Below are 27,366 nucleotides of genomic sequence, written 5' to 3'. Positions count from 1 at the left end.
CCCGCCGCCCCGCGCCCCCGCCGCTATTTATAGCGCAGCGGCCGCGGGCCGGGCGGGCACACGCGTGTCCCTGCCTGCCTCCGTGTGCCCGCTCCGCCACGGCAACGCTGCCAGGCACCGAGGGGCTTCTGGTTTGGTTTTTTTTTTTTTTTTTTTTTTTTCCCCGCTGCACTGCGTCTCATCACTTTTTTTTTTTTTTTTTTAGTGGGGGGGGGGGGTGGTGTGTGTGCTTGGAAACAGCCCACGGGGTGCGTGGGGAGGCGGCGGGGGGGTGCGTGTGCTGGAGCCGGGGTGTTGGAGCGGGCTCCCAGCCCTTGGCTCCCGGTAGCACAGTCAGTTCCTCCAGTGTGTGCTATTGACCTGCATTGACGTCATTGCGTCATTAGGTCTCCCTTAGAAACACTGACTTTCAAAAATAGTATCAAATTAATTCAACTGGCAGAGAGAAGCCACTAGCTGGAATGAGCCATAAAACTCCAGAATCTTCAGCCCGGCTTTGCTGCGCCGGCCCCCCCCCCCCCCCCCCCCCCCCAAGCCAAGCGGGCAGAAATCAGATTGTATGGAAAATACCACCGATGGAATAAAAAAAGAGAAAAAGAAAGGGGGGGGGGGGGAAGAGAGAGACCAAATTAGATTGCAAACCCTAGACCAGCCTCTCTCCCTCTCTTTCCTTTCTCCCTCTCTCTCCCCTCCTTTCCCTTTTCTGATCTAAAAATATCCCCCTTGCTTGAGCTGACTGCGGTATCTTTTGTGTTGCATCTTTCTGTTTTTAGCCTTTGCATGAGCCATTGAAGGGTGGCCCGCAAGAGATCAGAAGCACAAGATATTGATCTATCGATACCCTTCGGGGCCAAGAATTAATTTTAAATGAAAGAGTTGCACCTTGATTTTGGCAGAGGGTGGGTGGGTGGGCAGATGACAGGGGTTATTTTAGGATACCATTCACATTCTATGAAGCCGCAGCTTCCACTTTCTCCCTCTAGATTCATTTTAAAAATATCCTTCCTTCCTCACCCCACCTCTCTCACGTGGACCTGTGGGCAAGCACATGTCACCCCCATTCATACAAACACAATGCAACGGAGCAGCGGTAATTTGCAGAGATGGTACATTCACAAACAGCAGCCCAGTCCCTTTAATGCAGGTTGATTTCACAGAAAGGACACCGCAGCCCAGAGGAATTTGATTAGGCTGGTGATTTAAATTTGCAAGCTGCTTATTGGGTTCCTTATTGTCTTCACCCTAACTTAGCAAAACTGATTTAATCTCGCTTGCTTTCTTTAAAAAGAAATAGGAGAAAAATTCCATTTACACTGTAGATGGAAGACCTAAATCTTAGAACCAGTGGTAAAGGACAGTAAAAAACATCGACGGCGATCGGCTTCCGAGTGCTTTGCATCAGAGCCTCCAGCAGGCACACACCCATGGCAAGATACAGCTCTATCTACCCGTGACCTGCGCTATGCAGAGCTGTGCATACGTACCACACGGCACATCTAACCCTGCAACGATCACAATTCAAGGGAGTGTTGGAGGCTTTTTTTTTTTTTGCATCGGTGAAACTATTCAGGAACAGAGGCACTGTGCTAGACAGTAATAATTTGCAAGATCAGGCCATAAATAGGGCTCTCGCCCTGCAAACATTTATTCACGTGCCAAGTGTTAAGACTGTGACTAATCTAATTTGAAATCAAGGGGATTACTCATAGTAGTAACATTAAACTCATGCATGTTTGCAGGATCGGGGCCTAAATGATTAATCACCACTGCAGCTAGGCACTGTTGGGTACACCACTTACAACACTTCAGCACCGTATACGTTCAGATCCGTCCTGGAGAGGGTGCGTTGCTCGGCTGTGGTAAGAATGAGCATCATATTCTGCTTAACGAGGAAGTGTGCGACGCCCCTCGCTATCTCTAGGCTCGATCTGAGTTTTGCCATGCTGATGAGCCTCGCAGAGGCCCTGGCTGACACCACTGGGGGCAAATTCGGAGTCATTTGAGCACGAAGTTGTGGATGCGCAGCCTGCCTCAGATGGGCACCTCACGTGTCACTTCTTTCCATGTCATGGCTACACACGTACTATGGCTGCAACTGTATCTGCGGACTGCTGATTACTCCAAGTTCAGCATCGGCGTGCGCAGAGGCTCCACCCTTAGGTCCGAGGGGAAAATCAGAGGGAAGAATGAAAGCACGGCTATTATAAGAATCATTCATTCATGCTTTCATTCATCTTTGTGTTACTGATGATATTATTATTATTATTTTGCAAAAGATGGTTTGGTCCTGTTCAGACCGGTCCATTCTTTGGTTTTCGTTTCTGCTGGTGCTCAGCACCCAGTGATGACACCCTATTGCAAAACCGACTGACCTTTGAGCTTGAGCCCCCACATCAGCTTGCAGCAAACTATTGAGTCAAAGGAAGCGAAGTGCACATGGGCACTAAGACACGCGCTGAGGCAAGAAGGTTTCCAGACAGCTTGCTGGTAAAATAACTGGGTGACACCAGGTGACAGGGGGTGTTGGCTGAACCTGAGCTACACCCATGCACCGCATGGGTGACTTCACAGAATCACAGAATCGTCTAGGTTGGAAAAGACCTTGAAGATCATCCAGTCCAACCATCAACCCAACAGTAACAGTTCCCAACTTTACCAGATCCCTCAGCACTATGTTGACCCGACTCTTCAACCCCTCCAGGGACGGGGACTCCACCACCTCCCTGGGCAGCCCATTCCAACGCCCAACAGCCCCTTCTGGAAAGAAATCCTTCCTAAGAGCCAGTCTAAACCTTACCTGGTGCAGCTTGAGGCCATTCCCTCTTGTCCTACTGCTTGTTAATTGGTTCAAGAGACTCATCCCTCCTCTCTGCACCCTCTTTTCAGGTAGTTGTAGAGGGCGATGAGGTCTCCCCTCAGCCTCCTCTTCTTCAGACTAAACAACCCTTCTCTTGACAGCTTTTGGGAGCGGAGTGATGTGCACTCTTCTCGCATTTTACAAGGGCGCCTTTTGTCCAAACCCCACCCTCTCTCATTTAAATACAACATTTCTGAGTTCTCTAAAAATAAACAGTTCAATCTTGTTCTAGAAACATAAGTAGTCAGGAAAAATCAGTAATGACTAACTGAGGGAAGGTAGAAAACAGCTAAAAAACCAGCAACTTGGTCATCTGCCCCAATAAGTCACTGCTACAAAATCCCTTTAGCCCAAACTGTTCTGGACTAAGTTTTTTACATCTTGGGGGTGGGGGTGGTGGTGAACAGAGAGAAGGCTCTGGAGCATGTGCACTGACTGAACAGGGGCTGGGTGGGTGCAGAGAGGAGAAGGGTCTGGGGGAGAGGTCAGGGCTCCAGAGAGGTGAAAGGGATTAGAGTGAGGGGGTTAAAAGGTGGCAAGAAACAAAGGCAAGGGAGTAGAGCGGGGGCCCTGCCCCAGAAATGTGTTGGGAGCCTTGGTGGAGCGTGAAGAACAGGTAGGCAGTGAAGAGAGCGAGTTAGAAACTCCCTTCCTGCTGTGTAAGCAGAATATGTTAGTCAGGGGGGAATCTGTGTCCATCTCACTGCCCTTCTGCTGGGCATCGAGCCCGGCTCTAAGCCGGAGCCACTCGGAGCTGTGCAGACAGTGTTTTCCTTCATGTGACATTTTCGTTCAACCAAGAATGAAGCTCTGAATTTGCCAACCCCCTTCCCAACGCACCAGGAGCAGCCTGGGGCTGGACCTTGGCTCTCATTCCCTGTCCTACCACCCTGCGCCTGGTACAATCACGCTCACAGCGCTGCCACGCTCCTACTTGGTCTCTCAAATTACCTCTGAGAGTGGGGTGGGAAGGAGAAGGGTAAAGCTGTGGAGATGGATGGTGGGAGGAGAGCTGCAAACAGTGCACGCATGGAGAGGAAGAGGAGCACGTCAGAAGACATGGAGATACCAAGTCTGGGCGTAATGGAGGGGATTTCAGAGGAACTGGGACACTGTAGGGGAGTAAAAAGAGCCAGAAGGAATATGGTGGATGAAAGCAGTGAAGAGGAGTGGGAGAAGCTGAGCAGTTTGGTTTCACAAACTTCACAACCAACACGCATACCTCATGGGGCTTGGAAGTGCTTGGTTTCAGGTCTCGTGCTCATTGTACGTGCTCCCTTCACATTTGTCCTCTCCACCTTTCAGAGGGTGCTCAGTGGCTCCAGGCTACTTCCCAGTCCTTGCCCAGCTCCTCTCTGGCACTCCAAGCTGGTACCTGCAAACACAGGAGGATAAAGGAGAGGGAAGCAGCGCGCAACGCAGTGAACCAAACGCAGTGTGGGCAGCTGGGCTCTGGGCAGGGAAAAGGTCCTTTTATGGGGGGGAGGGTGTGAAGTGAAGAAGATTGGATGTTCCAAAACTTTGCTTAGAGGGAATTAAATTTCCTTAATTTCCTTTCAGGAAGTAGAGGAGCAGAGAGTGGCTGAAAGCAAGCATGGAAACCCCGGAGATGTAGAATTGTGTCGCACACGTGCTGTTCGCAATGCGACTTCAGCGGTGCCCTCTGGGCTCTGGGCCACAACAGGGCCCTCACCCGCCCCTGGCACCCTCCCTCACCCACCACTGCAGGCGCACTGGAAGCGAGCATGGAGGACTCCTGGACAAAGTCTAACGTCTCCCTTGCTGCGGCAAAATGCAGGGGAAGGTCACGCACAGCAAACAGGCGCGAGCTAGGCTTGGCCTACATTCAAGTGCTGAGCCTACACATGTCAGACTAAAAGTCATCTTGGCTTTTCCCTTTCTATACAGATTCACTCTGCGAGATGGCCTTGCTCACCTCTCCTAACGACCAGGAGATCACACCGATGTACACCACCAGGCTGTGGACGATTCCTGCAGCAAGAGATTACTACGGCCAAACCTCTGCCGGCAAACCAAATAACCTGAACTCCAGCTCTCAACATAGACCTTGCACTGTATCATGATATCAGCTTTTCCAAGCCGCTCCAACGGATAATCAATACAGCTACAGTCAACACAGTTAATACACTCAGAATAGATGCAGATAAATGCTGGATTTCCAATTTGTTGTCTGTGATTCTAATAATAGCACACCCAAAGAGAGTGGCTCAAGGTCTATTTATTAGGCTCCTCGCTTTTTGTCGTGCCATTCCCAGGAGCTAATGCCAGCAGGGCACAGTTAAGATTGTGCTGGGGAGGGATATTTCTTTTAGCATTTTGTTGCTGACTTCTCAGACGTTGCAGTCCTGTGAATATCGGAGTTTTCTAGAAGAGCAGGGAGACCCCACCCTACCTGTGCAGCAACAAATGTTCCGAGCACTAAATAATGGTGAAAAAAAGCAGTTCAGTGCACACAGTGCTTCATGGTCAAGTATAGGAGAGCATCCTGTACACGAGGAGATTGCAGTCTAAATGAGGAACCATACAAAGAAGAACAATTAGAAACAGCGAGGGAGGATGGACAAGGCAGTTACCAAATTTAACTGTATGTGGGTCAAACACATCTTGCTTTTTAATCAAATTGGCATCTTGTGTGTAAAGACTACTAGTACTTACTGCAGAAGGTTCAGTCCTGGAAGAAGCAGGAGATTTTCAGTCTGGATAGGCTGCGTGGCACATGGGTTTAGGGGTATTAGAGGCCATAGGCTACACAGGCATCAGAGCACAGGAGCAAGTGGCTAGCCCCAGGTCAAAGGAAGATGTCTTTTTTCCCATGCGAGGGAGGGCTACCCTCACAACTTGAAGTCCTAAGGGAAATTTCTAGTCCTTGCACAGAGTGCAAGGAGTCCAAGGGGTGGGGGATTTATCTGGAATTTAACAAAACCAGAATCACGATCAGCTCAGGCACTACCAAAGCCCTGATAGCACAGTGAAAGGCATCCATCCTGCATCCTGCCTAACCAAACGTGTCCCAGGGGTGAACTGGACTTCCCAAAGCTTTGCCTGTGCCACACGTAAAATGTTGGATGGTGTGGTGTTGCTGTCAGCATCATGAAAGAGTCACACAGGAGACCCCTATGCAGAAGCCTTGGATAGGATGTTCCAGGCTTTAGCATACTTCAGGCTGGGTTTGTTTCTGCTGATCTTCCCAACAATTTTATCATACGTGCACATCACTGTTGCGTCAGAGCGTTGTTTGGGATAGAAAGCCCTTTGCAGGTTTATTTCTACCTTCACTGCGTTGTAGCTCGAAGTCTCAGAGAAGCCATTTTGGGCAAACTCATTCAAGAGATAAATCTCTTTCACACCACAGGTAGATCCAGCCTGCTTCCCCTCTTCCCTTTTGTATAAAACCTTGCAGCACCTACGTCCTGCTCGTACCTGTGCGGGGGGAGAGAGGGAGAGAGGGCCAGGTTACCTTCTGACCCGCATGACAGGGGCTTTCTGCCTTTTACAAGGGAGATGAAGGGGCTCGAAGGCTGAATCACTGTATAACGGTGGCTGTAGGCCCCGTCCTCCCCTGCGTTGGTTACGGGAGGAGGTGCTCCCTGTGACAAACCAGCTCGCCACTATGGAGCAATCCAGCATCTCCCTGGCGTGTGCTGTGGGGACAGCGCTGGTACTTTTTCTTTCTGCCTGGCTTTTTCCCTTGCCCTCGCCATCGAAGAGAGGAAAGGGAGGCAGGATATAATGCAGGGAGCGGGGTCAGACTCGCCCTCCACAACCCTGTCTGTAACGGCTGGTGGCAGAGCCCTCGAGGGCGAACGCCGGCTGGTGCCAGCCCGTGGTGGGTGAAGGTCCGACTGCGTTGCCCTGACAGTTGGAGGGGACGAGTTGTGGCAGATGGGCACGAACTTGCAGGGTGCTCACTCATAGCTGATAGCACTTAGGACCACCCTGGCCTCCCCTCTTTGCCAAATCGGGCCTTGGCTGAGCTCCACTGCCGTCGCTGGAATTACAGGCGGTGAGCTGCACATTTTGATTCCTATCCTGGGAAGTTATAAGCTGACTCCCAGCACATCTGGCTGCATTTTGGGTCGAGAAGATAGGACTTTAAAAAAGCCAATAAAACAACTATTTACTGTGAGATGCCCAGCTGGAGAATCTTCTACTCATCTCATATTTTCCTTTATGCAACACATTGGGAAATCTGTTTGAAAGCAAGACTTTGCAGTGGTCGTTAGCAGTTCCTAGCCCTTTAATTGAGCAGAGCACTCGCAGGCACCTGATGACACCATAGCAGAGCTGGGCTAAGCCATCCCCAGGGGTCCAGGTTCCCTGCCCAGTGCTCAGCCCCACTCTCTTCCCTCTGCTCTGGTTGCCCTTTGGCGCAACCCCCCAAACCCCGGCACAGTGCTGGAGGGCAGGAAGAACAGCAGAAGCTGGGGAACTTACCGCCGTGCGGCTGGGTTCAGTCACACCGGGCTGGGAGGTGGAGGTGGACGTTGAGTTTGCTTAGAAATAAATATTCTGTGTGTAAATATTCTTCTTAGCCATTAGTCTCCTCTCCCGTCTTGCCTAGCGGAAGAATTAAAAACGTTTGGCAGCTGAGCGCATTTGCTACAAAACCTTAAAAAAACCCAACAAAGCACCCCCAGAGGCAGCTAAGGCTCGAGCCTGGCTATCACTACATCCTCCTGGCTTTGGCGTTGCCACTGGCGTTACTTTCCATGGAGTTTGGGAGCAGAATTAGGCTCTCTGACTGCCCCCCCCTCCCCAGCTTTAGCAGGAGAGAGCCGCAAAGAGGCCACAGGGGCATTTTAGGCCCCCACCGCTCCTTCACATCTCCCCGTTTCCCTGGGGACCAGCCCCACCGCCGAGCTCCCCCGTCACTACCCGGGTATTCTCCAGCAGCATTAACTTATGCACACACCATTCACCAATTGTTCAGCATTTTTGTCAATGAAGGCACATTTTATGAATTAGAAGAGCACATGCCCCCTTGTGGCTTCCCTTCGCTCCCTGCTCCACGCCGCCAGCCCCCCGCCCTGCACCCCGGTGGGGGCACCCCGGCAAGGAGAGGCTTCTGCTGAAACCTGCACATGGGTTAAAAATAGCCCACGGCACCCCCGAAGAGGTGGCCGGAGTATTTGAATGATGAGCTGAAAGGACAGCGTGCAAGTAAAAAAAAAAAAGGGGGGGAAAAAAAAAAAAAAGCAGTTGCTTGAGGAGTGAAGGGATATTTATTTCTACAGGGTTTTAAGAAGGGTTTAGCTAATTGAATCGAACTGAAAAGCAAGGCAGCCGAGACATACGCAGAACGCAGTCCCCTGTTCATCCGTGGAGCAGGTACCGCACAGCAAATGGCTTCTGCCTGACCTATATGGCTCAGACACCAGCTAGAGAGCACGAGTGGAGCTGATTGTTCACAGCCTTTTCTCCCCTCACCCCTTCCAGCCCCTAACACTGGATTTTCTGGGGTCGGCTACGGTAGCAAGCACCATTTTTACTGAGAACCGAAATGAAGCCCATGACCTAACCCACAGAGGGAATCCGGAGAGGACCTGGGTACAACACTTTGATTTGGGAAATACAAGACAAAAGTGCACCCACCAGAGCAGAGGCAAGGCTGACAGTGCTGAACCTGCCCATGGACCTCATTTACAATGAGGGTCACATCCTGCAGTTGTTATTCGCAGCAAAACCCAAGGAGACAGAAGCCAGAACCAACCTCCCAAAGCCAGCGACAGCCCCGGCGTCACAGGTTGTGGGATTGCTGTCTGGGACTGTGGCTGGGGTTAGGAACTGGGAATGCCGGGGCTCCCATCCCCGCTCTCACATCTCTCCTAGGCAAGTCTCTGTAAAAGGAGTAGTTAGTTCTCCACCTCCTGGGGGCTATGTGGCTGAATTATTGATGGTAGAAGGTGAAAAGCAATAAACAAGAAATCAACCAAATTGCTAGCATGAGGGAAGAACAGGTATTAATATAATTACGAAAAATAAAAATCTTTGTTCCTGCAAATGTGGAAAGGAGTGCAGTCTCATGGTTACCGGAGACAGGGAGAGGCAGGACTCCCGAGCTGCCACGTTGGGGGGTGCGTGGCAGCTTGTTTGGCTTGGACTAAACGCTGGGATCGGTTTGGTCTTTACTTGCCGTTGCACGTTCTTTGATCAGGGATTTCCAGGTCACTTTTGGGGGAGTCCCTAGCAGTGTGGGGCCCACGGGCAATCCTGTGAGGAGACAGGACGCCAGACATAAAATACACACACACACACACACTTGTACATGTGTATGTTTGCGACCCCTTCCTGCCTGTCTACATCATTAAAAGCATTTTGGGATCGGCACCTTACCTTTATGTCTGTACACACAAGGACCTCGATCATGATCAGGGCCTCTGAGAATGGACATAATAAGTTTAAAAATACATACGGTAGTGGGTGTTATGAATGACCTTTGTTTCTTCTGCCTTAGACAGAAAGCCTTGTTTTTCAGTAAGCCTAACACAGTCTTATACAGCTTGTGGGATTTTTTACTTCATGTGGCTGTCAGTTTAAAATACTCGGGTGGAATATTTAACTTGAATGCTTTCCACCTTCTCCTCTCGCTCTTTGCACGAACCGACACAGGTTTCTTTTCCTGAGCGAGCAGAGAGTCTCTAATATAAACTATGGCAGCTAAATCTGTGTATTCTCCTTCACAGGTCTCGGTTCAAAATATTCAGTCTTGCAGAGAAAGCCCCTACACACACGGGGAGATCTAGAGCAGCCAGTAAACTAGATCATCTCTCTTTCCTCCTCAGGAACGCAGAAGAAGAAAGCAGCTTGCTAAGATGTCTTTCCTGGGGCCAGGGGCCAGCTCCCCTGGCTCCCAAAAACAGAAGAAGAGTCAGCATTTGGAGAAAAAATTGTAACCGCCACCTGTTCAGAGGAGAAAATCACCAGGACTGCAACTCAAATTTCTCCTCTGTGCTTTTCAAAGGTACAACACACGAGATGCTCTCCAGGAGAAGGCAAAGATGCTTTTGCCCTGCTGGATTTGGAGCTCCTGTTGGAGACGTCGGGAGGGTTACTCCGGTTAGCAAAAGCATGCTAAGGATCCGATACAGCCCAAAATGTCTTTGGTGCTCCGTGCTACAGAGAGAGATCAACTCTGCTAAGTCCCTTGTCTCATGCCCACTAAATTAATGAGTAAATGAATACAAGGATGCCTCTGCTGAGATACAATTCTTCCCTGATGTTGCTGGTACCTCTCCTTGCCTTGTTTGCCAGCGAAAATAGGGGTGTAGGAGAGAGGTCTAGGGATTTTCCCCTCTGCTGCCCAGAGCGCAACAACCCGCCCCTTTGAAGGAAAGAGCATCTTTTCACCTGCATTTCCTACTGTTCAGGCCTGAGCCCCCACCAGACTGACCTGCTGCAACAGGAGCTGGGGGGGTCAAGACTAACCCCGAAGGGTGCTGGAAGCGCCCATCAGTGCTGCTTGGTTGCTGGGGAGAGGTCTGGCCCTGCTGCTGCTGGCCACCGCCACTCCCAAGCTCGTTCTTGCTCACCACGTTTGCTCTGGTGCGGACCAGGGACCTGGTTCACCTGGGATGGCCGAGACGAGAGTCCCTGCCCACCCATACTGGGGGAAAGTCACTCTGAAGAGGAAATTTGCTCTCCCCCGCCCATGTCCCCCGCACACCTGGTAGCATCTGAGGGGGTGAAGCTCTCCCGGTCTCTGCATGGATGCAGCCTTAAACTGGGGGTGGGAGGAAGCTGGCTGGCGATGGGCTGCAGAGCTCTTTGTAGTGACATTATTTCTGCACGAGAGAAACGTTGAATCCAGGTGATTGATTCATTCTGGACGCAGCGTTAGAAGAGCGGATGGTGAGAAAGCGCCGTATAAACTGGGCAAAGGTACAAGCGCGGAGGATAAACTGTGCTCTCCCTTACCTGGGTGTAACGCCCCGTGGGTTTGGAGCGGTCATATTGCCACGGCTACACCAGCCCACCGACAGCTGGAGCTGTATTTTGGATTTTTCTTGCCCTCCTTTTCAGCCCCTTGCCACAGTGGGGATGTGACGGCTGGAGCCAGGCAGGGCAGTGGCCTCTCGTGCCTTGGGAACGAAGGCAGCGGGGGCACCAAGCAGCAGGGCCAGCGGTGGGGAAGTGGGGTGCAGCAAGGCGGGGCTGCGGCGAGCAGCATTTCCTACCCCACTGCCGGGTGACTACATTTACCTTGGGGATCTGTGGGGTGTGTAACGGGCTTCTTTGGAGCTTATTCGCCCCCCAGCACGTAGGGCTTACGTGCTTGTGTTTAAATATAGACTCAAGCTCGCCGAAGTCCCCGGGTTTTCGGGGAGGAGGGCAGAGCGAGCCCGTGGGGTGCTGCGGGGACGTGGCGGGGGGACGTAGCGGGGGGACATGGCGGGGAGCGTGCCGCCGCTGTCACCCCGTGTCCCAGGGAAGGGTGGGCTGTGCGCTGGCACCGGTTCTGTGCGCAGGGCTCACGTGGAGCCGCTGGCGCGAGGTGGTGGTGCGGGGGTGTGCGGGGGCGCCGGGAGGCGGGGGGGCTGCTGGCGAGGCCTCCCCTCGGCCTCCGGCTGCCCGGAGGGAGCGCGGGCGGGGGTACGGCCAAGCTGCGCCGAATCCCCTTTAAAAATCTGCAGTTTGGTGTCTTACTGGGTTTTATTTCTCTCTCCTGTTCCTCTCTCGCCCTGGAGTTCTGTAGTAGCCCTGAATTAGCATGTCACGTGTATGGCATGTGGAAATGAATCAGGGGCATGTGAGGAGGAGGAGGACGCCTGTGTCTGTGTTTGCATCCAAGGATCTCCTCTCACTCTGTGTTTGCGTAGGTGTCTAGCTCCCTTCTCCCCCCCTCCCATCCCTGCCTGCCTCCCTCTCCCTGCCTCCCTCTCATCCCTCCATCTGGCCAGCCCAGCTCTCCCTGCCAGCTCCAGCAATACCTCAAGCAGAAACTGCAGCTTTTTCCCTGCACCTCGTTAGGAAAATAGGGTGGCCCTAGACTCCGGACACCTGCTCAGGGGAGAGCACGCACACACATTCCCAAACGTGGACTCCCCTTCCCGCTCCCCCCGTCCCTGGATTTTTGCTCCTTAGTCAGCACCTCAAGCCCTGCAGACTGCACCAAGGGCAAGCTTATTAACGCCAACAACAACAAAACACAGGCGCCCGCTGAGCCCCAGCGCCTGCTGCTGCTAGTGGGTGGGTTGCCCTCACCCCCTTTTAGGGAACTGCCACCAGCACGTGTCTGCACAGAGAGCCAGGCATGAATCAAACCCACCCACGGGCTGGGAGGGGAAATGTCCCCAGTGGGGCTCGGGAGGCAGGCAGGACCCCCCCGGGAAGGGGGGCCAGGCATGGCGGCGGGGAGCGAAGGCTCAGCTCAGCGAGAGCTTAGGGGGCTGGGAAGGAATCGCTGAGACCCTCTTGGGGGGGGTTGCCATGCATGTGGCACGGCTCTGCCCCTCTGCTCCAGCCAAGGTCACAGCCCAGCACCCCAAAACAGGGGTGATGCCAGGGAAGGGGTGCGGAGCACAGCCTGCACCCAGTCCCCTACCGCAACAGGCCACACAAGCCCAGAGCCCCCCAGTCCCAGTAATGACTCTCACTGGACCAGTCGCCCCCTCCCCATGGGACAAACTCCAGTACTGCTCTTTGGTAAACTCTCCCTCTGTACTGGGTGAGATGGGATGTTTCTGCACCTCCCACATCCACTTCCCAAGCGGCAGGTCTCGCTCTGACCAGCTCCCAAGTGCTCCCACATCCCAGGGCGAGGGTTGCCCCAAGATGGTTTCACTCAAAGCCCCCATCCTAACCAGGGAATAGCTGCCTCCCATCTCCCTCCTCAAATGTCTCCCAGAACAATTTTTGATGCTTCCAGCTTCCGTCCCTTGCCAAGCCTCTGGGATGGCTCCCCTTGTCCTCGTGCCCTCTGCTCCTCTCCCCCTTGCCCACCATGCCCTTCACATACCTCCTCTGCTTCGCTCCCTGCCCTTCCTTGCCTTCCAGGCTTTCCCCTGCCCTCCTCTCATTGACTGGAGGGCCTGTGCCCTGCCTTGCCCCATGGCCTGCCCCGTCCCGACCCCCCCGGGGGCTGCTGCTGCTGCTGCTGCTGCTGGCAAGGTGCAGCCTAGTGTGGCGAGAGGCTATAAATAGCTCCGTGAGCTCCGCTCTCATTGACACCGTTTGGACAGAGGATGGAAAAATAAACAAAGGAAACTCCGTTTGAGCCGGGCTCCAAGTGGCAGCCACATTCCTCGTGCTAAATAATAACAGATTTTCCACCAAGGTGTGTGGGTAATATACAGTTTGGCATGGGGGGGGGGTGCTGGCAGAGAGAGAAAGAGAGAGAGCAGGAATCAAAACAAATTATACACACCCAGTGCGTGTCAATATTTTGGTCCCTCTCATTCTGCCCTGTAGTAGTTAAGCACACGCAGATTGCCTATATATAGAAAACGGTATATTTTTAAATACTCCGAGATGGAGATTGTTTCCATTAATAATGGTGGAGCACATTGGAGGAGGCAGACCTGGCGAGGAGCTGTCGAATGTTGCTTTAGTGACATATAGAGGCCTGAGAGATAAAGGACAGGGCAGGAGCAGAACAAATATTTTGAAATCAAGCAGTGATTACCCTGAAGTTTGCTGTTGTGTTGCTATTTTTACACGGGGGGCTGTTTGCACTGGGAGATTATTCACAGTTCCCTGGTGCGGAGACACAGGCAGTGGGAGAAGAATTATATTATCAGGGGTTTATTTTATTTTGTGTTTTTTCCTTTTTTTTTTTTTTTAATTAAGGACAGAACATACACTGCAGCAGAAAGCTTCATCTCAGAATGGCTGAAAGCAGGGATGGACACACAAAAAAGTAGCATTACCCAATTCTCGGCTGCTAACTCAGCCTGGCTTAGGAAGGGCAGTGTCTGCATTTTAACAAAATCCTTTTTTTTTCCCCCCTCCATCCTGTCCTTCCCAAAATAACCTCTCCCAATCTCAGTATTCCTACAGGGATTTTAATAGTGAATTTTCATTTACGTTATGGGAGGAGGTAAACAACCAAATAAGATCTGCACCGTAACATGCTAGGAGCTATACATGCTCGGTATTAAGAGACTGCCCAAGAAGCTTAATACGTGAAACGAAGAGAAAGAGAAGAAAAAGACAATAATAAAGGCAAAAGGAAAAAACCCTTTACACTTACTTTATAGCTGGGTAGATGAAAGTTGGGTGACCCACCCAAGGCTATAGAGGGAGTCTGTGGCATTGCTGGGATGCAAAGCCAGCTTTTCCTTCTTAGCACAACACCCTTCATGTGATCAAGAAGACGCTTCAATTTTTTTTTTTTTCTCCTAGACGTTTCTGCTTAGCTATTTCACAGGCAGGCTGGTTTACAGAAGCAGAAATCCCAGTAATTTTCCTATTACTCTCTGGTGGAGGGACACGTACCGGTCAGAGCCACCCTCCCCAGCCAAGGCCCAGCATGGTTGGGGGAGACACCCAAGCAGCCTTCAAGGCCTCTCCAAGTCACGGTCCCCGCTGTGCTCAGTCTGGCCACGTGCCTCCACCCAGGGCTCCGGGCAGCAGAGTCACACTGGTCTAAAGGTCTCTCACCCCTGGGGGATGGTGGCTGAGGAAGGAGCTAGCCTTCACCAGCTATGGCAGTTATTAATTATCAGATCTGCATGTGCAAATACACCCCTACCTCCTGGCAAAACCCATTCAGGCACCAAGTTTTCCCCTCACTCACGTGCAGAGAGAGCAGACGTGGCCTAACAGGTATGGAAAGCGCCGGGAGCAGATGCTCCTCAGGCTTTCTCTTGCTTCTGCCATGGTCTGACCTGGGTAAGTTGTGCTACCTTACCCAGCAGGACAGAGCAGGAGTAGCTGGGGAAGTCACGGGATGAGATAAATCAGTGACTTGTAAATGCTTCTGAACTCTCAGTAAATGAAATTTAGGTGACAGAAGATGCTGAAAAGTTTGCGAACGTGGGGGAGCTCCCAACTAGAGGCTTTCTTAGCCTGCCCTGCACACACACACACACACCAGGCCTCCAGGAAAGGACAAAGACCTTCCCCTTCCTCAACTGGTCTTCACCAACATTGGGGTGAACCTCAGGCTGTCAGCTCACTTGTGAGGATCTCGGTGGTTTTTTGGTTTTGTTATTTTTTATCTTGGAGTGCTCAGCCCACATATTTGAGCTTTTCCCTCACAACTTTCTTACAAACAGATACAGTGAGAGGCAACAGAACCAAGCTGCCTCCTTTCCCCGGAGGGAGAGGGGTGGATAGAGGTGGGCATTTCAGGCTAAGCCTACTACACTTGCCGAAAAATCTTCCCTTTAAATATACGTGTGGAGTTCAAATCTATCTTCAGCTAAACCTTTGAATGAAAAATAAGTTGACAGCCTCATTCCGCCCGTCTGATGCACAGGCGGCACACCCCACACGCACGAGCTAGGGATTTGGGGGAGAAGCAGCGGAGGGATTCCCATTAAGGAAACCCCACTCACTGTCTGCTCGGGTAAGACGCGGGGGAGGGCTCCTCTCCTTCCCAGCACTACGAACATGAGATCAGTCGCCTCATGGTTGCATAATTCCCTCACTCGTTTGGGAATTCATGCATTACTCCCATTTAGAGCCACTAAGAAGAGACCCCATCTTTCGGGGATTAGGGGCTGAGGAGTGCGTCCCGGGCGATGTAATCGGGCTTGCCATCTGGCACCTTGAGCAAACTCTTCCCTCTTCCAGGCTTTCCTCCAAGGGAAACGGCTTCTTCACCTGGGGCTGGAGGTGGGGGTGTGTTAGCATGAGTGCCGTGTCAGCCACAACACGGGAACTCAGTGGGTTTGACCACAAATTTGAGCACAACACGGCTGTGATGTCAGCGCACTGGTAAAGAACGGCGTAGAGTAGAAGACCACCTACTTCTGGAAAACTAATCTTGCCCTCGCAACCTCCCTCTAGTCAGCTCCTTGGCTACAGAGGGTGGGATGAGATGGACCCTGGTCTCAATTATGGCAGGGTACCAGCCTTTGCATTTGTGATATGTCTGTATCTACACAATCAGAGGTTTGGAAGCACACTAATTTACTACAAGCTCTCTTCCCAAACTGAAAAAAGCTCTTGCCTCCTCTTTATGTTTTGGTTGTGATGGCTCATGGTGGTGGAAAATGCTTCTAAGGGGGCTGTCACAGAGCAGCAGAGTTGGAGGCCACCTGTATTGCTTATCTAATCTACCCCCCCTAGCTGGAGCAGAGTCAACCGTAACCAATGTCATTCCTGACAGATGTCAGTTCAACCTTTCTAAAGGTTTTGCCAATATCCGTTGCACCGCAGTCTCTGTTTTACAGAGGACCTCTCCACCCTGCAGAGAGCAAGTGCAATGGTTCAGCACTGGCCGTACTCATGGCCCCAAATGAAGAAGCTGTATGGGCCTGGCCAAGGTCTGTGGTCACACCACACAAAGGGAACTTCATGCCATGTTAATCCCGGCAGGTGGCAACCACCTTCCCTGTTAGCCCAGAAACGTTAAGGCAAGCGTAGGTTGAACCTGCACTGCAGAGCTGTTAGAGTTGTGGGCAATATAACTACAAGAGGAAGAAACCCAGGTACCTACTATTACTGCTTTTGAAAACTCTTGGGATCGTGAAAATCAAATGGGGGTGTAAAGGCAATGAAGAGAAATGCAGCTATGGAAGACATCTCCCAGGAAGACTTGCAATAGGAGGCTGAGGCGTAAGATGACTCTTACCAGAGCACCAGGACTAAGATTTCTACTGGCCTTGGTGACAATAAGCCTCTAGCTGACAACGCAGGCTGCTCCTGTGCTCTGATGTATCTACAGGGACGGTGGTGCCATGCCAGCTGGGTGTTTTATTCATACTCTGCTCCTCTTATAAAGATAGGCTCAAGTGACTCATATGTCACTGGCCACACACCATACATTTAAACTCATTGTCATGGTGGGTGTTAGGTTGCCTGTCTTCCTTCCTTCCCTCCTTCCTTCCTTCCTTCCTTCCTTCCTTCCTTCCTTCCTTCCTTCCTTCCTTCCCTCCTTCCTTCCTTCCTTCCTTCCTTCCTTCCTTCCTTCCTTCCTTCCTTCCTTCCTTCCTTCCTTCCTTCCTTCCTTCCCTCCTTCCTTCCCTCCTTCCTTCCCTCCTTCCTTCCTTCCCTCCTTCCTTCCCTCCTTCCTTCCTTCCTTCCTTCCTTCCTTCCTTCCTTCCTTCCTTCCTTCCTTCCTTCCTTCCTTCCTTCCTTCCTTCCTTCCTTCCTTCCTTCCTTCCTTCCTTCCTTCCCTCCTTCCTTCCCTCCTTCCTTCCTTCCTTCCTTCCCTCCTTCCTTCCTTCCCTCCTTCCTTCCTTCCTTCCTTCCTTCCTTCCTTCCTTCCTTCCTTCCTTCCTTCCTTCCTTCCTTCCTTCCTTCCTTCCTTCCTTCCTTCCTTCCTTCCTTCCTTCCTTCCTTCCTTCCTTCTTTTTCTTTTCGATATTAATTAATTTCCCTCTTCTCTCCTCAATTTAATTACGGCTGTGTAATCTGGAGATCTGTAAGGCTCTAGCACGAGGTCTCCAGCTATCAGGCTCCCATGTTCACAATTAGCAAATGGAGACAAGAAGAGCAGCACTGGAAGAAAGGGGTTTTAACTTGAGATCCTTAAGAGGATCTGTGATGCTGTGGTCCCATCACTAACAGGAGGGCCATGGATGGGGAAGGTTTTAGGTTTCAAGCCCAAGTTTCAGGACACTTAAACCAATACGAAAACCAGTCTTTGCTGGACTTTCTATAGATAAATGTTAAGTGATTAGGAGCACTAAAGGGGTTTTAAGACTTGTGCAGTGTTCAAGAAACATTGAACCACACTGATGTCTGCTTGATCTTAGCTGAACAGTGGCTTTTGAGCAACACAAGCCTGAAATTAGTGTTTTTTTTCACATTCTGATTGTTACTTGCTGTTTTATCCCTCTTCTCTCCCCCATCTCATACCACAATACCCTCAGAGACTTCTCTCTCAAACTTTGCACTCGCTCCTAGACAGATCCTCGTGGAGGGCAAGGGCCTTAGGCACAGTCAAGAGGAAGACAAGAGGCTTGGAAAAGTCCAGGATGACACCTACGGCACTTCCCCCAACACTTCTACACTGCACTGATGTGTGAGGAGCACAAACTTGTTAAACACGAGGCAAACTGATGAGCAAGGTCAGCTGGAAACTTGCTGGCGTGCCTTTGGATTCACAGAATCCCAGAATCATTCAGGTTGGAAAAGACCTTTGGGATCATCGAGTCCAACCATCAGCCCTACTCTACAAAGTTCTCGCCTGCACCACATCCCCCAACAGCTCATCCAAACGACCCTTAAACACACCCAGGGATGGTGACTCCACCCCCTCTCTGGGCAGTATTCCACTCTCTGACCACTCTTTCTGGGAAAATTTTTTTCCTCATGTCCAGTCTGAACCTCCCCGTTGTAATTTAAAGCCATTCCCTCTTCAATATTGGTCCACCATACATTTCATACCATGTAACACCTGAATGTCTCGTACCTCACTCCTGCAAAGCTAACTAGGCATCTTTAACCTAGTGTTATCTCATTTTAGCATGAACTCAAAGTATAGATTCAGATTGGTTCCATCCCGGAATTAAGAAAAGTAGAGGTGGTGTTTTGGGAAAAGATTTCAACTAAGTGATTGGATACAGCTCATGAACATTTCGCATTTCCCAAACAGATGCGCAGACATGAGGAATTCCTGACCATAAATCCCTTCTTCCCAAGAAGCCATTTTCCACCTTTCTTTTGAGGAAGAAATTTATTTTTTGTAATTTTCTTTAAGTGCAGTAGAGTGAAAAGTAGTAACTATTCCACACTTGGCTTTCTCAAGGACAGCATCAGACCTGTTATGACCTACCTGTCCCCAAGGGTCTCCCCTCTGTCATGGGAGTTTCACTGCTGTCTCAGATGCCAGGGAGCCTTTTGCTCAGGTCCTGGGCTGTACCACGGTAGCTGGTTATCAGGGAAAGAGAGCGCCGATGTGTACACATCTCCGTGCAGATACCAGCCAGGCACCCCAAGACACTAGTCGTGTCCAGTCAGACGTGAAAGTAAAAAAAAAAAAAGAGAACCCTAAATTTGCTGATTATGGTGAGGACAAGCTCATTTAGGCAATGCTGTGCCTTAATTGTCATGGCAATGGAAAAATTCTTTCTACACTGTTCCCAATTTTTCTTGCTGCAGTCACAGCTGAGACCTGCTACGGGTTGTATCCCTGTGCAGGTGGTCCTGTAGTGAGACTTCAAATTGCCCCCAGATACAGGGAAAAAAAATGGAATGGGAGTATGTGGCACATTGGGAAAAACATCAGACCTTCTCACTGTGCTTAAACATGGGACAGATGCAGTGACACAGTACCTGAAGCAAGTAATTTCTGTGTAATTCCCTCCTCAGCGATGATGCTCCATTATAGAAATGAAAGATACTGCAGATAGCCAAAAGCGTGGATCTCCTAGTCCAGGTTTCTAAACGGCAGTCTCCTAGACAGGCAGGTGAGGGTCTGGAGGCTTGCGGGCTCCACATCCCTCCACCCTGACATGGTACCAAAGATGGCAAGAAGATGGAGGATGCTGTTGCACGTTTGATACTGCAGTGGTCTGGCACTGCAGGTTTGGGGAAAGGAGGAAATTGAAGGTTAAGGTCTCAAAACTGAGAATCCCACCTCCGAATTTGTGCTCCAGGCACTGCCTGTACCGTGGCTTTACACAAGTCCCCCCTGTGGCTCACTGCCCCTCTTGGAATAAGGGGGTTAACAACACCAGCTATTGCCTAGAAGGGGGTACCTGAGACTGAGGGAAGCAGTGGCTGCAAAGGGCTTTAGGAACCTCAGTTAAGGGGTGAGGGTAGCAAAATATTAACTGGTTGGTAGTAGACATGCGATAGCCTCCTTTCTTCCTATTTACTACAGGAAAGCAAAGGGGAAAATGACTCCAAGAGCTTCTCCTTTTCGTTTTGCTTTAGACTTCTGCTGCCTATTTCTTGTGCCTGCTTCACCAGGGAAATTTCTTTGGATCTGTCATAGAGGCAGAAAAATCCTGGACCAGGGTTGTGGGGTTTATTTTGGGTGGAGGCAACTGCAGGTAGGCACTAAGCCTGTACCTTTTAATCTCCCTATCTGGCTAGATTAAATACATTTATAGCACACGGAATGTGCTGCAAAGTAGAAACTAGAAGGCTGGCTTTGTTGGGCAGGAGAGAGTTAATCCCTATGGGGTGCTCATGTACGTCAGAGCAGGTTCCTGTCTGTGCAGTGCTCAGCTAGGATTGAGAGCTTTTGTTCCTTGTTGTTTTTCATGATTTCTTTGCATTTAATAGTGTTTGGATTTTTTTTTTTTTTAAATACATTTTAAAGAGCATTTCAAGCTGGCAAATGGGGGGCAGACTGAGAACCCTGTAGCCTGCGGTCCCCTACGTATCCTAAGATATTAAAGAACATCATAGACACGGGCAGGACAAGTCCCCACCATGGCCATGGCTTGTGTTACTTCAGCTTTTAGTGCCTGTGCTACACCCTGCAGGGGCAAAATCCCAGTTCATCTCCCATCACCTTCCAGGGCTCTGAGCAGGGACTAACAAATGGTGGTGGGACTTGAGGTGAGGATGTTTGTTGATTTATTAATGAATCCCATCTGTCCCAAACCACCACCTCTCCAGCTCTGCCCCTCTGGGTCTCCAAACAGGCGGTTGTTACCTGTCTCGGCGGGACTGGTGACCAACAGATGAGAAGCTAGCCCATGTTTCACTCCCAGGTCCTGAGCCCAGCCCAGCCCTGAGCGTGACTTTTCTGTTTGGTTTTTTGACTGAATTGGAATCACTTCGGAAGAAAGTGGCGTCATTGTTCTCCGAGGACGAATCCAGCCCGAAAGGTCTGAAGCTGCCAGAGCCTGAGGTGGCTTCTGGTCTGAATTACAGACGTTTCAGGACAGATGCGGTGCTGGACGATGCCTCTGCCTCCTCCAGAGGCAGGAGAGGCGGGCAGGGAGCTCCCCGCCGACGGGCTGGCCCCGGAGCTGGGGGGGGGGCAGGCGGGTGGGAGAAGCCGGAGGGCTCGCAGAGGTGAGGGACTGATCTGGGAAAGGAGCTGAGGAGGGTCAACTACAAAGAAAAGATCGTGAAATATATACAGCCCAAGCCGTGACTAAGGTTTGGGCCAAAACAACAACCCACAGTGAAAGGCGAGGGAATTGCACGACGCAGCCCGGAGGGCGGATCGGCGTGAGGCTGCACGAAGGAAGGTTTCGGTGGGCTGCGGGGATGGGCAGGAGACCTCTCCTGAGGGCAGCCCCTTCCCTTGCACAGCCCGGAGCCGGAGGGGTGAAACCCCGCGGAAACCCGCCGCTGAGCATCACCTGCCCGGGAGCGGATCGCCGCTAACACCGCGCCCCCTCCCTGCTCCCCCCCGCACCCCGGCTCCCGCATCCCCCGCCTGAAGGAGCCCCGGTTTTCAGTGTTGGTGGTGGTGGGGGGAAGGTTCCCCCTCACCCCCGCCCCGGGGCCCTGCGGTGCCCGCGGGGGACCCCCGGCCGCCCCCGCTGCCGCTGCCTGGGCGGGGCGGCGGGAGGTTCCCCCGCAGCCGGAGCTGGCACCGGAGCCGGGGGTTTCCAGCCCGGCTACCGGGGCACCGCCCGCCCCCCCCAGGCGCTCCTGCTCCGGCCCGGGACCCCGCTGCGCTGCCGGAGGGGAGCGGGGTGTGTGTGTGTGTGTGTGTGTGTGTGTGTGTGTGTGTGTGGGATTTGCACCCCGAGAGGGTCCCCACGGGGACCCCGCGTCTGACGGAGCAGCCGGTGCTCGTGTTGCGGGGTGGGGCTCAGAAACACCCCGCCAAAGCCCGGCTTTCCCACAGCGGTGCCACGGGGGGCGGGGGGGGGGTTCCGTCGCTAAAAGAACCGGCGACGCACCAGACCCCCCCCCCCCGCCCCGTCCCGACCCCGCCGTGGGCAGAGGTGGGGCATCCCCCGGGCGGGGAGCGGCCCTGGGGGGCAGCCCCCTTCTGGGCCGAGGGGGCGGCCGGCGGGGCGCCCCGGTGAGCAGCACCGGCCCGGGATGGGGGCGCTGAGCACGGCAGAGGGGGGCACCGACGGGAGTCACAGCCCCCCCCCCCACCTTCTCCTCCTCCTCCGGCCCGAGGCGATGGACCCCCGGGGGGAAGTGGGGAGGGGATGGCGGCCGGGCCCGGCAGCGGGGCTCGACGGGGAGCCCGTGCGGTGCCGTACCGGACCCGGCTGCGGGCGCTGCCCCGCCCGGCCCCGCTCCCCGCCGCCGCCAAGCTGGGCTCCGGCTGCCACCTGCAGGCCGCGGCGGGGGAAGGCGCCTCCCGCCGCCCCGACCCTGCCCCGGGCTCCCCCCGCCGGGCCCGGGGCCGCCGAGCTCTGCCGGGGAGAGGGGCTGGGTCCTGCCCCCCCGCGGGCTGGGGGCAAACCGGGGCATCCGTGATACGACACCCCCCCCCCCCCCCAACCCCATCATGAAAGGCTCCTGCCCCGGCGTGAGTTTATCCCGAATTTGGGGGTACTGGGGAGGCATCGTGGCTGTTGCCAGCGTTGCCCCGGTGGCCAAGCCCGGCCAAGAAAGACAGAGCGTGGCCAAGGGTCAGCAGGGCGGGGCCCAACGCGGGGACCCCCTGGATGGGAGGGGAGGGGGAGGCGTGTGTGGGTACCCCCAGGCTCCAGCGCTGCGGGTGTGTGGGCACAAAACTGCACAGCCGGGGAGTGCGAGGGCCAAAGCCGGCACGCAAAGCCAGGCCGGGCAAAAACTGGGACCTGGGAAACAGAAGCCAGTGGAAACCAAGACTGTGGTGGCAGAGGAGGGGGACAGGGAGCGCGGCCGCAGCTCAGGAAAGCTGATGCTCGCAGAGCGACACAGAGCTGCGAGGCCCTTCCCTTCCCCAGGGAAGATACTGGGACAGTCTGTGGGATAGGATGGGTGTACTGGGATGGGACAATTCTTACCTGCTTCTGCTAGGACGGACCCTCAATCCAAGTCCAAATATGTCCAGAAAGAAGGCAATAATAATTTTGTCCTCGACCACTTCTCTCATCTTTGCTTCAGCTGCTCATTCATTAACTTAGAGGCACAGGGAATAAGGCAATGACAGTGCTGGAGTGGTTCAGTATCAGTAATGGCTCTGTTCCCAGCATGGAGAAAGACAGAAACACGGTGAGGGAGGTGGGGGATCACCCCACAACCAGCTACTCACACCACTACCAGCTCCTCAGCCCCTTTGGCTACCAGGTGGGTGACAAGAGCACGGCTGGAGGGGGCTGCGAAAGGGAGCAGACAGCGAGGCTGGCGCTCAGCCCCCAGGTGCTCTTCCCTCTTCTTCCTCCCACTCCTCCCACCTTCTTCCAGCTGCTGGTGCTGCTCTTTCCTCCCACACAGCAGCTCTAAGAGGCTGGAGGAGACGGTAAGGAACAGGGGAAGCACTTAGAGGCTGACAGCTGCCACTGCCTGGTTTCTTTCCAGAGCCCCATCTTCCTTCAACCTTCACTGTCTCCTCCATTTGCTCAGAGCTGGCAGCAGCGCTCGCAGAGGTGGCCGGGCTGCGCGGCGTCGACGAAGCGGGGTGCACAGAAATGTGGGTGCCTGGGAGTTAAAGCTGGTCACCGCAGCCCTGAGAAGCAACGACTTGGCTGCGAGTAAGGGAGGATCCTTGGAGGATTAAAAAAAAAAAAAGAATAACAACACTCATTGCTAGTCCTCCCAAAACCAAATCGTGCTGGCCAGGATCCGTTTTGCTGGAGACCCCGGGAGTAGTGTGCGAGCGAGGGTCTGAGATGGTAATCGAGGGTTGCTGGTGGCACTTCGAAGTGACAGTCACAGGGATGACTTCATTTCTGTCTTACCCACTGTGCCCTTGTTGTTCATCCTACTAAATACCATCTTTTAAACTAATATTACGAATTCATCCACACTTCTCATTCTCCTCTCAAACTTCCTAGTGCCACGCTGACAATATGAGAAAGTCTTGCTCTTCTTTTTCACTACCTTGAAGGGTGGTATGTTGAACAGTCAAATCACGGTAACCTGGGACATGCTATCCAGACTGAAAGAACTACAACTGCCACTCAGTCACTCAAAACAAAAAAAAAAAAAAAAAGGAAAAAAAAAGCTCAGGGCTAAGCCAATAAATAAAAAGATGGACAGAAAATAAAAGCCGTGTCCCTGGATTCATGTAGCTAATGGGCAGGCTCTCCTCCTCCTCCTAGCACAGAGGAAGGTTGAAGCTGCTGCCAGCACAGAAGGGGTTTGTCCTGGCTTCTCTTCTGAAGAGTTTCTAAGGAAACTCCCACCCAGTTGTTTTTTTTTCTTTTGTTTTTTTCTCTTGCAGGTCCTCCAGCTGAAGACAAAAAGCCTTGCCTACACTGAGATATGCCCAATTGTTCCTCTGGTCAAAATGTCTTCGAAAGATTTTAGGGGAAAGTGTTTCATAAGAGACACTCTGTGTTTCTAAAAGCACAAAACCCCCTGTTTATGAAAGGGGACGCAGGGCTCTGTCAGGATGGTGCCGCGCTGATCCGATCTGCTCCGGAGGAACCGCTACAATCCTTCCTGCCTCAGCTGGCGAGGACTGCAGCAGGTTCTAACCACCCCATCGTTCAAGAGCTTTTAGTGATGCTCTTGCCAAGGGTGGCTATTGTACCTGGGTGCAAGGGGGGTGTCGCTATAGAAACTTAAAGGAAGGCCCATGTAAACCTACAGTGATGAGGATAAGAACTCTGGCAGAGCTCTTGCAACCTCATGTGCTGACCAAGCTGCTCCAAATAATTAAAATTGCCCTGTGATGACAGTCAGGAATTAATTAATTAGGGTTTGGAAGATTATTCAATTCACACCTTTCAGTTCACTGAACAAGACTGTAAGGCATGACTGTAACCAACAGATAACGCACAGATTACAAAGGTTTTAGTCCCAATTTTTGTTATGGCAGTCTAACAGTTAATAGAACCGGCTCAGTGAATGAGTCGGTGATTTATTTATACCTCATGGTCACAATGAACCACAGGGTTGTATCTCATCGCGGTACACCAACGCGTTCGTACGCTGGTACACAAAGATACTGGTGTGGTTGGGCAGATGGAGCCATCTCGTACAAAGTCTTTCAAAAAGCATTTGTTTGTGACCCCGCTGAGTCAAACGCGTAGTCAGGTGTCCCAATTCTCCACCCTGAGAAGCTGGGGCACATGTCGTGTACTTGCTGTTATGTGACTGTGTGCTTCCATCCATGCTTAGGGACACACACACATGCCACGGTGCCATCCACTTGCGTAGAAAACTGTTCCTCAGGTGACCCCCCAGGCAGGCACATCCCTGTGCCACACGGCAGGACACGGACCTCGCTGCATCACCTCCCCGAGAAAGAGGCGAGAGCGAGTGGGCCAGAAGATGCATCTGGTGTGGGGGCTGGAGACTGGCCACCCCGGTGTTAACACTTCAGCTACCTGAATCTCACCCTGACTTTTCCAGCAGAATTTGCAAACCAGGTGGAGAAGGAGGAAAAAAAGCAGATTGCAGATGCTGTACGATCTCATGATAAAAAAATTTCGCTTCTGAGTAAGTGTTCTGCCTTCCCAAAGAAGTCAGCAGGCTAAAAGGCAAACCAAGTATAGCTCAGTTTTGTCAAAAAGGCACAACTGAGGTAAGTATGTAATGGAAAAGGTGGGCGAGAACAACTGTTCGTTGCCTCTTCTAATACAAGAAGCATCACATGGAGCTAGCAAGTTCACAACAAACCGGTAACTTCTTCACTGGAAACTAAAGTGAGCTCTGGAACTCCCAGCCATAGGTGATGATGGATGCTAAAATGCCTACAATTTAGAAAATGGACCGACAAAGTCATGGGAGGAAACTCCGTGGTGTTACATGGCCACGTTCAGAGGGAGGGACGCCAGCGCACCAGGGCTTGGTGCGGTCGGGCAGAGCAGATTTGTCCCAGGCTCAGGGACCTCCCTCGGCTCTGGGAGCTGGGAGGGTGCTCTGGGAGCTGGGAGGGTGCTCTGGGAGCTATCGTCCCATCCTCTGGGGGATGTTTCCATGCTTGTGCTCGTCCCTGGCACCTGTGCCTACGCTGGCTGGGGAGGCTGAGCAGCCCTCGGTCCTCCAAAGAGTATGAGGACATAGGGCACATCTGAACACGCGGGGCACTCTGTGCCAATGGCATGTGCCCCACCGCCTGCAATGGTTTTGCAGCATCGACTCACGGCTTCTCAGATGTCCTCCTCCTTCTCCGACTTCTCCAGACAACCAGAAGAAACCACCCACTCAGGCCACCTCTTTGTCCAGTTTACCTCGTCTGGTCCTGCGGTCAGGAACATTCTCTGATGTTCCAGCCTACAAAAGCCCGTTTCAGGCTACAAAAGCCAGACCCTCTGCTTCCTTGCTCTTACCTGGAGCTCCCTCTCCCTCCTCTGAGAGTCTCACCACTAAAGACTGGCTGCTCTTCCCTGTTCCTGGAGAGCATGGTTTCCTACCTCAGCTCCTAGCACAGCAGTGGGATAAAACTGGCTTCATATGAGCTTCCTCCATCCATCCGTTTTGTTGGGATTGCATCTGCCCACCAGTTAGTGTCTCTTAATGACTTTTAAATATGACTTCTTTGCTCCTCAGCACATGGATCACAAGGCGGGGTACAGCAAAAGGCATACTGGTAACTCATGCTACCATGCTGTAATCTGTAACATCTGCAGCTCTGGGAAATTATTTTTTTTAAAAAAACAACAGTAGAATTAGGCAATTATAGAGAGAAGACAAGGCTGGATTTAGATCAAAAAGCACAACAGTCAAAAATTCAGCCTGAAAGTTTTCCATTAAATTGTATTAGAATGATGACCACTTAATTTGGCAGAGTGCTGTCTTCTCAGAGAAACGTGGATTGCTTGGATTTTAAAACCAGCAGTGGTGTTACGGTGGAAGGACTGCAGCCAGGTCTGGCTGAACAGCTGTCTGATCCCTGGCCATGGAACGAGCTCCACAAAGGCTGCAACCACTGAAAAGTCTACTGTGGGCCGACGTCTGGGGCTGTACACCCTCCAGAGCAGAGACGGGCTCTTCTGTGAACCACCTGATGTGCCATGGGCACAAATAAATATAAATAGCGAAACTCTGTTAGACCAGTAATAACCCGATTCAGAAGGACTGAACATGGAAGGAGCAGCCTGAAAGTAGATGAAAGAAAAAAACCTCAACAAATCAAAACACCTGCCTTAAGACAATCCCCCTAGGTTATAAATACCACAAAGCTAACTCAGGCTCACCTGTTCCTTCTGTGGCACTGTCACTGCACCTCCTCTGGGATACTGAACTCGGTTACTATTATTTTGCTCTTGGTCCCAGAAGCAGATCATTAGGTTTAAAAGGTTAAAAAAAATCGACTACTTGCAGAAGTTTGAGAGGCTGCTTTTTTAAGCAGCTTTATCAAAACACTGTTCTTAATCGGTCCCGAGCTTTTCAATACTGAAAAAATT

The 27,366-nt window shown here is 52.1% G+C and overlaps 1 long non-coding RNA gene across 1 annotated transcript; it reads right to left on the bottom strand.

Annotated features, from left to right (window-relative positions):
- Positions 1-1,616: 1,616 nt before the first annotated feature.
- Positions 1,617-12,882, bottom strand: LOC141916893 (uncharacterized). The gene is made up of 4 exons (XR_012621222.1): positions 12,834-12,882; positions 7,313-7,435; positions 4,080-4,232; positions 1,617-2,155 (listed from the first exon to the last, which is right to left on the bottom strand). It is a non-coding gene; the product is annotated as an uncharacterized LOC141916893 (long non-coding RNA).
- Positions 12,883-27,366: the final 14,484 nt, after the last annotated feature.

Source organism: Strix aluco, chromosome 31 (assembly GCF_031877795.1).
Source record: "Strix aluco isolate bStrAlu1 chromosome 31, bStrAlu1.hap1, whole genome shotgun sequence".
Classification (NCBI taxonomy): Eukaryota; Metazoa; Chordata; class Aves; order Strigiformes; family Strigidae; genus Strix; species Strix aluco.
This window is presented reverse-complemented; position numbering and strand designations above follow the sequence as displayed.